Raw genomic sequence first — 15,794 nt, forward strand, 5'->3', positions numbered from 1 at the left:
GGGGCTATTTGTTACAATTTTTGAGAGGTGATTATAGTTTATTTCAATTTGGGAGTCTGTGCTAGATTGTTTAGTGTAGTTTCTGCTTATAGTTTATTAGGCATAAATAGTTTAAATAAGTTAAAAAAATTAATTATTTAGAAGTTGGAGCTCGTTTGGAAACATGTTATGTTTTGGATGACTTTTTGACTTTTTATGAAAAGATGTGCAAAAAGTAGAGAGAAAATAGAATATTTGACTTTTTTGTATGGGTTATTGACTTTTTAATTTTTTTAGTAACTTTTAATTTTTTGGCTAAACCGGTCACTTCCCAAACAAGGCCTAAGGGTGCTTTTAATTTCTATTTTCTTATTATCAACTTTTAATTTAAAAAAAAGTCTATCAAATTGGGTTATCATTTGTCTTGCAATGAAAAAATGAGACTTTTGTTATAGTCAAATCTCACATAACAAGATATATATATATATATATATATATATCATAAAATAAGATACATATATTATATTTTGTAAAAATCTACTATATATTTAAATCTAATGAATGAAAACACACCACTTCGTGTACTAGGTGCGTAAAATATTTTCTCTAATGAGCCATAAATGTAACCACCGTAAAGTTTGAATATATAGAAAATAAGGATTAAACAATCCTCTAAAGAGTTAGGCACAGTTTGGTCCATTTTTTGACATGTTTAAAAGGGAAACATTAAAATCATATTTAGGTCTCATGTAGAAATTTAGTTATTTTAGTTAATTTTTTTAATTATTTTAATTTGATTAAAAAAATGGTATTTAAAATGATAATTATTTATTTATTTTTGTAGTTAATTTGATAGTTGTGAAATAAAAAATAAAATAATTATAATTTAAATATGACATTTTATTTTTTTAACTGTTTTGTCTGTGAATTTAATATTTCTAAAATTTTTAAACAAAAATGTTAGAGATTCTAAAAATTTTGCCAAATGTTTCACATGGGACCCACATTATGTGGGTTCCATACCTATGTGAGATATTTGATAAAAATTATTAAAATTTTTAAGATCTCTACCATTACCTAGTCTCAAAATGATGTTTCTTCTATAAATTGAATAAGTGTAAATGAGCTGGGTCCTCTCTCTAGTCTAGAGATTGCCTGAGAACGGTGAGGCTCACCACCATGGTCGTATTTTGATAATTAATATTTCATTACTCGTTTCTTCTAGTGTGAAATAGAGTGGCTAGTCGATATCTTAACATAGGGGCATATTAATATATTACCAAAAAAAAAAAAAAAAAGAAGAAGGAAAAAAAGAGAAGGGTTTGTCAGATAATTGTAGTTTATATAATATATCATATTTGACTCAAAAAAGAAAAAAGAAAAAAAAGAATATAAGTATATTTTTAAAAATAGATCATTCATTTTTTTTTTTTTTTTTACGACAAACACGATAAATTAAATAGTATACGAATATCAGATCGACCTAATTTTTTGTGTAGATTATATACACAAAGGACTCTATAAAATAAACGATTTGAATTATCGAAATAACAGTTGTGGTGAGCCTCACGGGTCTGAACAATATCCTTGAATCCAAATTATGCATTATTAAAAAATAAACAATTTGAATTATCGAAATAAGATTCTTGGTGAATCGCACGAGCATGAACAACACTCACGAATTTGGATCATCTATCTTCTATATTAAGTGAAAGTTGGACTTGGTGTCAACCTTCACGTCATGCCACGTGGTAGCTTTATCTAGTCTAAAATAAAAAATAAATTACATTGACACCCCTTGGAGTTTTTGTTTAATATGAATCTCTCCCTTACATTTAAAAAATTACACTTACCCCTATTATATTAAAATAACTATTTGCCCCTTCACCTTTATACATATAAAATAATAAAATAATGCAGATATTTCGTTTATTTTAAGAAAAATAACAATCGTCTTTTTTGTTTTAACTCAAACAAAAAATTGAGTTCTTTTATTTTTTATTTATTTTTACTAAATCGTTTTTAATAGGTCACCTTTTCATAAATCCATTCACCTACTTATGTTCCATTTAGTTCACATTATTTTCTTATATTTCAATAAGTCCTATGAGTGACATAATTACCAAAATACCTTTAATAATATTCACATTTACAGTGTGAATATTCCATTATGTGAATATTCACACTATTAATGTGAATGTTAACATGTCAATGTGAATAGTCACACTGCTAATGTGAATATTCACATTGTAAAATATGAATGTTCACATTATCAAATTACTAACTATTCAAAAAATATTTGTAAGGGTAGAAATGCCTATAAAAATACCTTAAATATGAGAATTAGGATTTGATAGATCAAATATTCAAATAATATGACTTATTGGAATACAAAAAATCTTATGGATTAATTGGAATACAAATACTTGAAAAATGATTTTCTAATAAATCTTATTTTTTAATATTTTAAGATTTTTTTTTTTTTTAGATACACCTAATTTGGATATACTTGAGAAGTATAATATTTTGTGATTTTTTTTTAAAAAAAATTCACCAAATACCAAAAAATATAAAAATTTAATACATTATCTTATTTTGTTGTATTCAATGTATTTTTTATTTTTTTTTTAAAAAAAATTGTACAAATTTTATACTTTTTAAATATATATAGATTAAATTGATCTAATCTAGATATAATGGTGGAAATAAAAATGAAAGATTATATTCATATATAAAAAATTGTACAACAAATATCACCAAAATATTGTGATAATGATATTGTTGTAAATATAAATTATGTTTATAGGTGTTTTGTTTTAAAGTGAAAGGTCACTATTAAGTTATATCATTGTATTTGAAAATTCAATATAAAATTTATAGTTGTATGCTATCACTCAATAAGAATATGTTCAGGTAGAATTTAATAATGGGGAGTTATAGAATATAGTCATGATGATAAGAAGAAGAAATGGTAGAAAAAAATGGCAAGATTGTCATTTAGAAAATTTTATGACATGACATCAGCCATCTATGAAGCAATTTGTAATGAGATTACAAATCTCAGGGAGGGAAATGCAATTTTTCAAATGTGAGGAGGATCTGTATTAATAGAAAATCAGGAGGTGTCAATGTAATTTACCCAATAAAAAATTATTATTCAAAAACGTGAACAAAATTTGAATCCAATACTTTGAGTTTCATTAAAAACACTCTTACTATTTAAGTAACATACATATTATTATTATATTAATTTATTTATTATTTATTTTTATTTTTACTTATGTAAATTGTAGGCTCATCTCACTAATCCATTGGTACTTTGGTTGTGGATACATTTATGTGAGTTAGCTTAAATTAGGTTAGTAATCGATTATTACAGAACTTGAGCTCACGAATGCAGTGATAAATAAATAAATAAATTAATAAATTAAAAAAAAAAAAAAAAAACCTACAAGGGAGGCCAATCCTAATGTAAATAACCCCATTTAGGTTTGCAAACCCTGCACAATCTCGGGGCACTGCGTTAGGGTCTATATGACCCGACCTGAGTGACCTCATCCAGATATGTCATACTCAGCAAATAACTTCGCAATGTTTCTTTATGAGCTGGTGAACTTTGGTTTCATTTGGGCTTAATTTATGTTGAGGCCTTTGGGCCAATTAAACGGGTCCGTGGTAAGCATATATATTCGTGGTCCAAATTCAAATTTTTTAGTCAAATTTGCTGCTATCTGGGTCTCTTGTTTTTTTTTTTTTCTTTTCTTTTTAAGATAGGGTGTATCTGGGTCTCTTGTTAACATTGTTAATTTTAATAACAATTAGGACCCAGCAGAATAATAATAATAATAATAATAATAATAATAATAATAATAATAATAATAATAATAATAATAATAGTAACAATTAGGAAATAGGTTTTTGTTTTTGTAAACAGAAAATTTAATTGGTGGTGTACAAAATGTTTTTTAAAAAAATGAAAATAAAATAAAAAAACATATTTTGGTGAGTTGATGGCGATAGGAGTCGACAGTGGAGACTGGACGGATGTGATAACTATCAGTGGGAGGTGGCTACCAAAGTTGGTTGCCAAAAGTGATAAGGTGGTGGTTGATGGCCCATGGTGATGGTGGATAGTGGCTAAAGGTGATGAGCAGAGAGGAGAAATTGAGTGGGTCTTTAGTGAATTTTTTAAAAAGAAATTCAAAAAATTTTAAGCTTTTAGAGGGTTCGTTTGGCAATGAATTTTTTAGTTGGCTCTTTAGCTTTTTTGACTTTTTTAGCCTGAGACTTTTTTAATTATTTGGTTTTCTTTTTTGACTTTTTGCCTTGTGAATGACAAACTTTTTCGTTGATTTTTTGATTATTTAGCCCAATGAGAAAACCAAATCGGGGCTAAGCTCAACGAGATGAACCGAAAATTTTAAAATAATTCCAAAAATCCAAAAAAGACAAATAAGCAAGAAATAGCGGAATTTCTTTGGCTTATTTTGGATTTTTTTTTTTTGAATTTTTCAATTTTTTTTTAAAAACTTTTTAGATTTGTCTACCCAAGATGGACCAGATGAGTAAAAAAATTGGCATAATTTTTTAAAAAAAAGTCACTAAAGACAAAATAAAAAAGAAAAAAAAAAGATGGTGTTTTTGTGACATCCCAAACGGCCCCTCAGAAAACAAGTAAAAGCACACTTTTTCATTTTCGAAAAATTTGATAATTTTGGAAATTAATTCATTTTTTTACGTTTGTTTTTTTAAAACAGTTTCCAGAAAAAATGAACAAAGAAAAACTAACAAATAAGAAGGTTAGATCCCTAAATTAATTTTAATAAGTTTTCGTTTTCACTTGTGATATTCTAAATTAATTAGATCCCTAAATTACTTTTTAAAAAAAGTAACATTTAAAAAAAAAATTCACAATAAACTAAAAGCAAGACTTATTTATCCATTTTTCATATATGATGAACAATTCTAAAAGAATTCATTATTTATTTGTTTAAAATTGAACCTTTTACACCCTTCTTGAATCTGTTCTCCTTTCTTTCTTTCTTTCTTTATTAATTTTTTTTTCAGCTAACAAAGACAACAATGGGACTTGAGTAAACTAATATACTCTCTCTGTGTACGGAATTAAATTACTTGGTTGTGTTTTCACTTGCTATTTTTAATATTTTCAAAAATAAAGATAATAAAAAGTTTGAAAACACTTGTTGCTTTATTTTTGTACAAAAATAATTTTTTTGTTTTGAAAGTGTTCCCATTGATAAATATTAATTTTTATTTGTAGTTTTATTTATTTTTTAATTGCTTCTAATTAAACAAAAATTCTAATTCCCCCTATTCTTTTTCTGTTTTTAACTTTGGAAATGTTGTTGGCACACCTATATTTCATCTATATATAAATATCTAATGTCATTTTCTTATATGGAAACATGATCTTCTCAAAGAATGGCTTTCACCAGATGATTTAGAGGTTGTCCTTACCATCCCCATTGCAGCAGTTCACAGAGATGATCTTTTAATTTGGCACCACAATCCATCGGGAGTTTACTCCGTTAAGTTCGGCTATGCCTTAGCAAAGCAGATATGCCACAACTCCAATGGCCCTTCTAAGCCCTCCGGATCTCCCATCCTTGGTACAGATTTTTGGAACTCCATTTGGGCTCTTGATATCCCTCTCAAAATCCGTCACTTTTGGTGGAGAGTGTGTCATAATTTGTTGGCAAAAAAGCTGGGTCTGTTTCGACGTAAATGTGCAGCTTCGGGTGAAAGTCCTATTTGCAGGAAAGACGATGAATCTGTGGAGCATCTCCTGTTCGAATGCCCATGGACAAAAGCTGTTTGGTTCGGTGGCTCTCTAAATATGCGAGTGAATCCGGGCTCAATTACAAATGTGACAAGGTGGACCAATGACCTTTTGCAGGGAGGTAATTCGAAGACTGAATCCAAACGCATCATTAGCTCAGCTGCCACTATTGCCTGGTTCATTTGGAAATCTAGAAATGATTTTGTTTTTAATCATCAAGTGGTGGACCCTCATGTTACATTGCAAAAGATAACTCACTTCTGGCAGGAACATGACGCTCTAATTGGCTCTTTCAACCCTTACAATCAGGCCTCTGCCGTCCCCAACCGTCCTTTCCATTTAGGTTGGCAGCCACCTTCCCACACCAGCGTCAAATTCAATTGTGATGCAGCTTTCTGTCAGTCTTCCTCATCAGCTGCCTTGGCTACAATCCTTCGAGATTCAAAGGGCAACCTTTCTGACTGGTTCTGCTCAGACTTGCAAGGCTTCGTCTGCAGCACAAGCTGAGGCACATTCAGTGCGTCTAGCGTGTCTCATGGCTAAAGCTCTTAATCTCTCGCGAGTGGAAATCGAAAGCGACAACAAATCGGTGATCTCTCTCTGCGTATCTGAAACAGTGCCACCATGGGAGTATAGTGCCATTATTCTGGACATTTGAGGACTTGCTTCCACACACTCTTTATCTTTTTCCTGGACAAGCAGACTCAACAATGCAGCAGTGCACTGGGTTGCTAAGGCTTGTTTTTCTAAGACATTACCTGTAACTTGCACTGTATGCCCTCTTGCTCCTCTAGTTTCTTTTCTTACTTTTGATGTACCGAATTTGCCTCTTTAATTGAAAGCTTAGGTGTTCAAAAAAAAAAGAAAAAGTGTTTGAGAAGGAGAGAAGAGAGAGAAAAAGTAATTGATTGATAGGTAAGAGAGATAAAGTGATTTTGGAAATTATTTTGAAAAATTTACAAACCAAACAAATTTTTTAGAAATTTTTTCCCAAAATTACTCTACAAATCTAAACCAAATATATCTTATAATTTTTAAAATCTCAGAGAGTGTATTTGTAATTTATCCAAAATATTAAAAAAAAAAATTAGGTCACCAATGTCTCTTAGGTTGAGCAACAATCCTCTTGATTGACACCCTGTCTGGATCCCATGTTCAAGAAAAAAAAAATCATGTTTGGATAAATTATTATATTTTTACATTATCATATTTAGATGAATAAAAAAATAAAAATGTGACATAGAAAATAAAGGGGATTTTCTTCCTTTGCATTTTAATGGACCATTGTCATATTATGAAGAATTCATAATTAATCAAATTTATTTATCACCAAATCTTATCATTTTGCTGATAAATGAAACATATAAAATAATAGAATTATTTTTCTCATTCTTTTTCATATAACTTGTAAATTAAATATCGAAAAAAGAGTTATCTTTCTCTTTACTTTTATTTATTTATTATTATTTCTCTTCAAATCAATAACCTTATAATTTGATGGCTTATTCATTTACATTCCGTTTGGACGAGGTGATTTAGTCAAATCACTAGCCATCAAATTAATTCATTTTTTTTATCCAAACATTTTACATGATTAAGGATCTGTTTCATTTATCAGCAAAAGTGTTGAGATTTTGTGAAAAATAGATTTAATTAATTATGAATTTTTCATAATACAAAAATTGTCTATTAAATTGCAAAGGACGAAAATCCCCTTTATTTTCTGTGTCACATAATTTACTTTTTTATATTCATCTAAATATGATAATATAAAAATACAATCAATTTATTTATTTATTTATTTATTTTTTCACGATCCAAACAGGATGTTAAATTCAGAGGATTGTGGCTCTGCCCAAGTGACAGTGCAATCTAACTTTTTTTTTTTTTATTGACTTATAATTTATTAATGGTGACTCGTGCGATGTACGGGTGTATGTAATTTAAAATAAATAACTTAAAAGTAGGACTGCAAAACATATGATTTGTTATGATTTTAGGTTTAATATTATCTGCATTGATTGTCTTTTATTATTTATTTTCGATAAAATTTTGATAACCAAAAAAATAAAAATAATTCATTTAAATGAACAAATAAATCAAAAACAACTATAGCGAAAAATCAATAAGTATTATATAATTGAAAACTATGTTTTATTATGATAAAAATAATATTCTACTGCCAACTCACAAACAAAACAAAAAGGGAAAATTGAAAACTATGTTTTATTATGTTTTGTTAGGCCCTGATTCGGGTCTATGGCGATAATCCAAATCGTTCAATATGTAGAACCATCGAGTACATTATTCCTGCAAAAAAATCACGTTGATCGGATATCGATAACCATTTAATTATATCACAAAAAGAAATTAGACTCTACTGTGGTCAAAGAAAATATAGATGCCAAAGAAAATTTAGAACAAGAAGACAACAAATCAGTGAAAATCAAACAAGTAACATAAATTAGTGGGAGTTTAATGTGTGCAGGAAAAATTCAAATGTCAGAGAAAATTTGAAAGAAAATCAAAGAGACAACTAACTAAAAAAAATCAGGCAATGCACAAAGAGAAAGGGAGTCCAATGTGTTCAAAGAAAATGAATCTAAAAGGGACATCTTAGTGTCAAAGAAAATTCATCTCAAAGGGAAAATTACACATAAGGAGACATCTAATTAGTGAAAATCAAACAAGTAACCTAAATTAATAACCTATTGTGAGTAAACAAAAAAAATTTCAAATCAGAAAAATTTAAAAATACAGAGAGATTAAGCAAATCAAAGAAATTTCAAAACACATAATTTTTTTTTGAAATTTCTTAGCTTTTTTGTATTTAAAGACATTTGGGAAGTTGGTTTTCAGCCACTGGTAAAATTACAATTATACCCTAATGGGTCAAAATGTGCTACATAGGTGAAGTTGTGAATATTTTAAATTGAATGGGGATAGTTTGATCAATTTATTGTGATTTGACATCATAAATAAATATTAATCAAAAAAGTCAAAAGTAACTTTTTACCAACATCCCAAATCACTTGTCTAAATAAGTCAAAAACTTGATTAAAAATTAAAAAAATCATTTTTTACCATATTCTCAAAACACTTCAAATATATCATTTTCATATTTCCTCATTCCTTGTCCACCCCATACTGCGTGGCAAAATGAGAGCCGAAAGGTAGAAAACGACTTTCTCTTCTATTCTTTTTTGAAGAATTTTTTTATTAATTGATGTATGATTTGAACATATTTCAATTTGTATAACCCTGACTTGATCCAATGAAATTACAAGAGACGGTGAGTCTTTGTTGGACACTCGTATGCTGTGTGCCCAACACACTCTAATGCTCAAATTAAATAGAGAGATTGGGAGGGATTTAGGCCTCATTTAGGAACTTAACTACTTTGGTTGATTTTCAATTTTTTAACTATTTTATGAAATGAAAAAAAGTTATGTTTGGGATTATTTGTGAATTTTTTTTATAGTTAAGTTGATGGTTATTGACTATTATAATATTTTTATTTTTATTTTTATTAACAATTTTAGCCCCAACTTGAGTTCCCAAACAGGGCCTTAATTAAGGTTTCATTTGTATGTAAGTGTATAGACTGTTGTTTTTATTAGGTTCAATTGCGTTTCTAGTAACAATGTAATTTAAGGAAATTTGTTTCTGGAAATTTGAATTCATTTTGTGCAAAATTTGAGTATTGAAGTGATTCTGTTGTGAATCCTGCAATAAATATTTACAAGATGGTTGGGACTTGGGATTTACAGTATATTTATCGAATCATTTTTTTAAATTATAGTATATAAAATAGAAAATATTGAGTTCAGTGAGGGCACTTGGAACCACTCACCCCTTATGAGCTTAGTGGCTCAAGATTTTTGGAGACTTTAGGCCAAACATCAAAATGAGGCCTTATCTCGCTAGGCTTTTGAAAAATTGGGGGCTTCGGTAGTAAGAATTTGTTGAGATAGGCCTTAGGTATCTGACTATGTGGCCTAGCGGTTGAGCCACCTCTGTGAGCTCCGGTCATTGAAGGTGCGATTGGTTTGAGTAGAATTCAGGGTATAAAGATCAAAATAACTTTATTGTGAGGCCTGAAAAGTGAAATTGGGTATATGTTGAAGAGACTTAATTGCCATTAGTTCTTGATCAGGCTTTTGTGAGAATCTGTTTTTGACAGTGTGCATTGACTGGAATTTTGGATTATTTTCTTTGATCAGATCAATGGTCAGTTAAAGGACACCTTCTTTACGTACATTCTAAGTTGAGAAATTGCATAGGACGATCCACTTTCTATGTTCTTACAAGATACAGACTCTGTTATTTAGATTGTTAAGCACTTGCCCATTGTATTGTGAATCATTTTCTGCTCCTTGTTTCAATTTCAGGAAGCATTGGAACACTTGGCATCTATTGATCTAATTGAATTGTGCAATGAAGCAAAAGTTGAGTGTTGTCGGGCAACTAGAGACTTCAGAAGCTGTGGACGCTATGTAGAAAGTGTATTGAACTCATGTGGACATGCCTCCTTGTGTACAGAGTGTTGTCAGCGGTGTGATAGTGTTGCCCAATCTGTAGAATTCCAATACCAAAGAATGGCAATGTACCTCGCCTTCGCCTTTACTATGAGTGCATAGAGGCTGGTCTTATCTTCAAAAAATGTGATGACAGATTAGAAGAAAAAGAATATGGGGAGAAGCAGATAGCTGGTGATATTGAACGGCTTTATTCTTTTTTTGATGTTGCCATAGAAAACAACTTGGTTTCTCTGATTTGCCACTGTATCCATACATGGTTTCTTTATTAATTTTTTTTTAAAAAAAAAATAAATTAAATGGTGGTGTGTATTGCCTTTTCTTGTTTAAAATGATCTCACACCCGTAATGCCAAGGGCATTTTCCATCAAGGAAAAGTATTACCAAAAACAAATATTTTGCTGATATGGAAGGAATATGGGTGTATTGAAATATGACAGTAAGAGGGATAATTTCAGCTTATCTCTCTTTGCATTTGTTATTACATTTTTTTTATATTGAGATTTCAGTTTTCTTTAACAGAAGGACCAACAGATGTTACGGATGTTTGTCTGGATGAAAGTGCTGTGTCTAGTGATCCTGTCATTGCTTTTTTGTTGGATGAAGTGGTTGTCAAGGATTGGTGCAAGCGGAGATTCAAAAATATTCTTACAGAACTTCAAGGATTATGTATCCTTAGACATACTAAACATTTATTTATATAATTTTGTCCCTTTACTTGTTTGTTCTTTCCATAATTTGGGTTGTAGTCCTTAACGCATCTAATAGATGATCTCTCAGTAGAAAACCTGAAAATGAGTTTAAGCTCACTTCTTAAGTTTTCAGTTAAGCTGTCTGGCATATCCAATCTTCCGGAAGTTTTGGATTCGTCGTTTAAGGGTACTCTTTCAGCACAGCTTCATGATCTTTACCACCTTCAAGAAAGCATATTAAAGACAAAACAAGTATGATTGCTAAAATTCTTGATTATTTAGATATCTACTTTCTATATGCTAAGATGTTTAAATGTGTTTAAATATCTTCATTACTTTGTTAGGTAACCGTAAAAAGAATGTAATGTCATGTAATAGTAGTCACATATGCATAAACTATAAGACAAATGATATTTGGAGTTTAAGCTAATAAAGTTGTTTCCTGCTTAGGTTATTGAGTTCTCTTGATATTTTCATTGACAGGGTTACTACCTTATTTAATTTATATCCTGAGTATTATTGGTAATTTTTTTTTCAATAATTAAGTATTTCCATCTCCGGATCAAATCCTCCATCATAATTTTCTTGTAATGATTTTGTTGTGATAATCTAATGATTTAAGTTTTTACCTATACATATGAGTTTATTTTATAATTGGTTTTTATTTTATTTTATTTTTATAATTGGTTTTTACCTATACATATGAGTTTTTTGTGTAGATCAACATAGAATGAAAACTGGTAGTGAAAACTATTATATTCATCATATGACAAATTTTAATCTCTTTGCCAGTAATTGAATATTTAGGAAAAGTCTAAAAACTCAGAATTTTGGATTAAGAAATGATCCAAAATATAAATTAATAGTTGAGATTTAAATGGTATATTGTGGAGTGTATGTATATAGTCATATTTCTTGACAAAATTCTATATATAAATTATGAGTATCTAATGTTTCTCGAATATTTAACTATGCAAGTTTTGGGTTGGTTCCTCATCCAAAAAGAAAAAAGAAAAAACAAAAGAAAAGAGAAAAAACAAAGAAAAATTATAGAGGGTTTGAAACTTCTTAGAATCCTAGCATTTTATTACTATTATTATTTTTTTATGACAAATGTATGTACCATAGACTAGTTATCAGTGAAACCCTCTAAGCCCCTCCCAACTCATGATGTTTTCCCGAAGTATGGCCTTTCTGAACCATCTCTAAACGTGATAAACGTGATAAATACAAAATTCAATCCTTTCCCCTTATAGAAGAAAGCTAATTCTGGCAGCAGAATCAAATTTTTCCAAGTTTACTAAACCTGATAAATACAAAATTCAACCATTTCTCCTTATAAAAGAAAGCGAATTCTGACAGAGCAGAATCAAATGCTGGTAATTCATTCCTTCTTCTCTCCCCTCTCTCTACTTTCTCAATGAAGATTTAATTTCTTCTTCTTCTTCTTCTTCTTCTTCTATACTAACTCATCTCTATATTTTCTTGTTCAGGCAGTAATGGCTTCCTATGAAAGAGCAAACATGGGAAGGAGCTCCTCTGGAGGGATCAATGTCGCCTTTGTCAGGTCAAGAACCTACATCCTGCAACAACAGCTTACGCCGCCCCCTCACCACCTCCACGCCATTTTCTCCTTTCTTCCTTCGCTGCTCCTCAGCTTTCTGCAATTGAAGTACAAACCACTGCTTGTTTCTCCATTTGAAACACATCCCACGACCATGCTTGTTTCCATCACCAGTTTGATTGGGTATTGCTTGGCATACGATGCTAAGCTGAGATTTTCTTCAGCTGATCATGCTATGCCAGATTATGGCCCTGCCATTAGCCGTGTCATGGGGTTGTTTGGTTCTCTCTGTTTGGTTTCTTTGGCTTCGATTCTTTGCCCAGACTCAGTCAGGGTGGTTTTGTATTTGCTTTACCCTCTGTTTTTAGCAAGCCAGTTTGAGTTTGTACGCCGCCAACTTCAGATGCTGTGGAACTGGCTTCATCGGAGAGTTACAAGCAGGTTTCAGCAAGAAATGCATATGAGATGGGCATCGATCAACAGGCGGCTTTGGTTCATAACACCGGCCAATGCACACAGGGAAGGCTTACTTTCCCTGTACCAGTAAGAAATGACTGGTGTTTGTTAGCCGTATATTCATCCTCTCGTATTTTAATTCCAATAATGTTATAAACACAAAGCTGTGATTAAATTTAGTTATGGAAGGATGGATAGTTGGTATAATAGTTTATGTAACTGTCTTTTAAAAGGTTTGGGGATCACTGTTTTAATCAAAATTTTTAGTGAGGATGCACATAATGTTCACTCTTTAGATTATAGTTTAATGTATACAAAATTACAACATAATGTGCTTGAATTGAAATTATATAGTTCATATGTAGATTTATTTGCCGAGGCCGTTGTGGGCGAGTCTCATGTAGCCGTGCTTTAAGATGTTGTGAGTGGAGGTGTAAGGTTCGAGTTGATGGATCAGCGACGGCCCATTTAAGTTGTAAACTAATTTTACTAATATACTAACATTTTATTTTTTATACAAAAAAAATATTTATTTATTTTTACTTTTAACTTTGAATTAAAAAAAATTACTTTTAAGTTTGTCTCTTAAAATATGAGTTTAAATTGCCCCCAATACTCAATTAACATGAGCTAGGATATTTTAGAATTAAAAAAAAAACATAAAAAAAATTAAAATATTTTAAAAAGTATTTATATGCATCTGTTAAGTATTTTTTGGTCTAAATATTTTATGCATTCCTACAACTTCGAATAATAAAGAAAAGGGCTAAAGCATGTTTGGGCCACCCTATTCCCCTACAACCAACACAATTGTAGTTTGGCCCACTGGGTCAAGACTGAAAATCAATATATTGTTTGTGAGTTTGGGCTAAGCCCAAGTTACTCCAACAACTTCTATGTACAAATTTGCCCAACACCACACCTGAGCTGGCCTACTAAATCCCTCTACCTATTGTTAGATTGTGTTTGGATTTTGGAGTTGTGAGGGGAAAAAATGAAGAGATATATATAAAAAAAAATAAAAAAATAAAAAAAAACACTTATCATTTACAAATCTTTTCCTTTTTTTTTTTTCTTTTTTCTATATTCAAACATTATACACAAATTCAAAATGCAAAACAAAACCTTGTGTTGAACATGGAAACAAAGGCTATGAAACTAGCTTATTGGACTCAACATAAAATTGGGGGCTTGTATTACATGACTAAAGATGTACAATTTGCAAGAGATAAAACAAGCATAAAAATGAGTGGGGAGCTTTGAGTGATTTAATAAGATCCCTTTACACAAGTTCGAGTAAGGATATGTTGCAGAATCTAAAAGGACTATATGCAAGACTGTGGTCAAATTACAGTCAAATGATAATCAATGTTGAGAAAAAAGTTATTAAATGTTAAACTAACCTAACTTATAAAAAATATTTGCCTAACACATAAAACATAGTCCAATCAAGAAAGGAAACGTTTGCTAGACAAGCCCTTTCTAAAGAAGGATTGATGTGCTAAACAAAAATGCTCACCACTATAAATAGATATACAAGTTTAGGTATACAAAAATGATTTCTTTGATGCAGTTTATTACAAATTAAAAGTTGATAATCAAAAGAGAAAAAGTTAAAAGTACTGTCCATAATTTTTAGATAATTAATTTGTTAAAATTTATTTAAACTCTTTATGCATAATAAACTTTAAACAGCAGTTATACCAATTAATTTGACACAAACTTTTAAATAAAATAAAGAAACTATAAATATAGACAAATGGATAACAATTCCAAAATTTATACTTGCTGTGGCTGAGACAAGTTGCATTCCAATTACAAAAAGCATAGAAAGTTTTTATTTCTTTTTATTGGTTTCTTTGCTTCAAAGTGAAGAAGTAGTTGAAGCAACCCAACAAACACATCAATGCAAGCTCAAGCACAAATTCCTTTCCCTGATCATTTCGCCTTTTCTCCAATTAATGAATTACACAAATTACATCACCTTCAAATCTCTCTCTTTGACAGATAGTAACAAAAGTTCTTTCAAATGACTTCCCCCTACCAAACACACACACCAAGGTTGTGTATAGAGGTTTTGAAAAAAACAATTAAAAAAAAAAGAAAGAAAGAAAGAAAAAGTTGAAAGGTGATGAATTGAAAAGTTAGGACATCTGCAAAATACCAACCCAACACATGAGCCAATACGCTACTAAAAACCGGACTTTTTGCGACGGTCTCAAACGTCGCAAAAGGTCCATATATCGTCGCAAAAGACTTTTTACGACGGAACATCGACGAAAAATGAGGGGTGGCGGAAAGGGGCATGACAAAAAGTATTTGCGACGGTTACAAACCGTCGCATTCTTGTAGCGACGGCTAGCCAATAGTTTTTGCGACGGTTTCGCCTGATACGAAAAAAGGGAAAAAATGGCATTTTTAGTGACGATGTTGATTGCCATTGCAAAAAACCTTTTTTAGCGACGGTATTTGCCGTCGCAAAAAGTATTATTAGCGACGGTCTAAAACTTCACTAAAAAAGTAGTATTAAGTTAATACCGTATTGGCAACAGCTTAAACCGTCGCAAAAGATTTATTTGCGACAGTTGCAACCGTCGCTAATAAAATATAAGGAAATGAGAATTACATTAGCGACGGTTTATTATTGTCGCAATAGAATTATTTTTTATAAAATCATATTTTATTAAATATTTCCTATACAAATTATTAATATTTTTAAAAATACATCCACATCCACACACTACAAGAAAATACACCTTTGGCGA

At 30.4% G+C, this 15,794-nt stretch overlaps 1 protein-coding gene across 1 annotated transcript in view; it reads left to right on the forward strand.

Annotated features, from left to right (window-relative positions):
* LOC114260033 (small RNA-binding protein 11, chloroplastic-like) overlaps positions 1-15,794 on the forward strand; it is a 47,297-nt gene that overhangs the window by 6,839 nt on the left and 24,664 nt on the right. The gene's annotated exons all lie outside the window — the stretch shown is intronic.

Source organism: Camellia sinensis, chromosome 9 (assembly GCF_055761805.1).
Source record: "Camellia sinensis isolate YWXY chromosome 9, ASM5576180v1, whole genome shotgun sequence".
NCBI lineage: Eukaryota > Viridiplantae > Streptophyta > Magnoliopsida > Ericales > Theaceae > Camellia > Camellia sinensis.